A 1,899-nucleotide genomic window follows, 5' to 3' on the forward strand; every position below is an offset into this window, starting at 1 on the left:
GCTTTGGGAATGAGCCGTGAAAGGGCTGGTGATACACAGACTTGCCCTTCACCAGTCTGTAGACAGGAGCAAGAGCTAAGCATATCTGAGAAACCCCATTCATTTTCTTTGAAAGATTGTACCTTGGCTCTACTGCAAATAGCACACCATCCATCCGTGCAGCCCTATCTTAGACTAAAGGATGCATCTCCAAGTAAATTAGAAAAACAATTTATTCTAAAGAAAGTGATGAATTGTAACTTAATTAAAACTACACAGGAAGGCTGGAGAAAAAGGATTAATTCAGACCATTCATAAGGGAACTCCATCCCTAGCAGTGCTTTGAAAAAAGACATTCCATGGCCATCCATCACCAGCACAGGAACAGCCATCTGTTATTCCCAGGGCACAACTTTTCTCAGGTAAAAGGCTTCACAAATGTACCTCTTTACCACAGCACGCTTCCTGAGCCCAGAAATCACTCACTCCAAAGTCAGCCTGTATTTAGAAACAAAAAGAAGCGTAGATTGAATGGGAACACAGCAGCAGCCTGCTTCTGAAAGATTTAGATTTGCAGCAGACAGAAGAGAAGAAGCGATACTCGCAGAGCACAAAATACACCCTTAATTCACAGCACAACGGCCAAAAAGGGTGTTTCAGCATGCTGTCTCACGTTGGGAAGCAGACAGCATTATTGGAAAGCAGATAAATACAAGGAGAATGCTAACCTTCAGCAATATATCTTCTGTAAGGAATCTTGTTTTCCAGCTGCTTTTTTCCAACAAAGTCACATTCAGTAATTAATAACCCAAACTTTATGGTCTATGAGAAGGTGCATGATAATTTGCTCACCTTTTTTTTAGCACCACACTGCCTCTTTACTTGCTTCCATTTGAGGGCTGGCAGTTGTCCTCAGACCATCAGGAAGAACTTCAGCAAGGACAACAAGATTGGGAGAGCAGAGCACAGGGAGCCCCATGAGCAAGCACTTACACAAAGCAGACAACCCCTACAATCTCCTTCCCTGTTGCTCATTCATATCACAACCCTTTATCTGCTCTGCGTTAGAAGCAGAAACTCAGATATTGTTTTCTCCAAATATTGTCACATCATACCTTCCCCTGCAGTTAGCTACAAAAATATCATATTTTTTCTTTCAGAAATAACCATTTCCATGTATTTACTAACCAGTCCACCCCATGTTCCTAAGGCCTTGATCCTGTTCTTGCATTATGAGCTGCCCTTTCCAGCTGCACATACTTCTCAGCTGCTTGATGTTAATTAAATACATACACACTTACTGTGTTACATTATATTTTGTTGTGACTGTAGATATTTGAGGCTTTAGTTACTCATCTAAACTTTTCCCGCTGTTAATACAACAGAAGTCATTACCTTTTCAGGCACTTCTGAGGTCGCAAATGAGAAGATAACTGGGCACTGCATCACCATTACAAAGAAGACACTTCAGTACATCTTCTGGGCTGCCAAAGCATTACACTATAGAGCAGAAACACCTCTTCAGTACTCATCCAGCCCTTCCCCACCTCCTCTGCAGCTATGTATGGACTCAGGCAGGTTGGTCCTGATAAGCTCACCTGTGTTGTGCTGAAATCATCCTGCAGCCAGCACCTGAACCCTTCCAGCACTCAAACATTACTCTTCAATAAGAATGTGAAGACCTAGAATTTAAAGGCAGGTTTAGGATAGGCTCAGCTGTGGCCTTTTCAATAACAGGCAGACATCTGTGTGATAAACACATCCAACTACAATAAACAGGACTGTATCAGGAGAGAAGTTTGTCTCAGAATTAGTCCAGCATGTTCAAGCTGACAAATATAATCACAGAATCGTGGAGGTTGGAAAAGATGTCTAAGATCATTAATTCCAACCATCAACCCATCACCATCATAACAATTA

The 1,899-nt window shown here is 41.9% G+C and overlaps 1 long non-coding RNA gene across 2 annotated transcripts; it reads right to left on the reverse strand.

The window, feature by feature from the left end:
- Positions 1 to 234: 234 nt before the first annotated feature.
- LOC104912705 lies at positions 235 to 1,656 on the reverse strand. 2 transcript variants are annotated; one of them, XR_004160902.1, is made up of 4 exons: positions 1,578 to 1,656; positions 1,375 to 1,479; positions 832 to 909; positions 235 to 477 (listed from the first exon to the last, which is right to left on the reverse strand). It is a non-coding gene; the product is annotated as an uncharacterized LOC104912705 (long non-coding RNA). The 2 variants fall into 2 exon arrangements; XR_794828.2 differs by lacking the exon at positions 1,578 to 1,656 and having other exon boundaries at positions 1,375 to 1,516.
- Positions 1,657 to 1,899: the final 243 nt, after the last annotated feature.

Source organism: Meleagris gallopavo, chromosome 11 (assembly GCF_000146605.3).
Source record: "Meleagris gallopavo isolate NT-WF06-2002-E0010 breed Aviagen turkey brand Nicholas breeding stock chromosome 11, Turkey_5.1, whole genome shotgun sequence".
Taxonomy (NCBI): domain Eukaryota; kingdom Metazoa; phylum Chordata; class Aves; order Galliformes; family Phasianidae; genus Meleagris; species Meleagris gallopavo.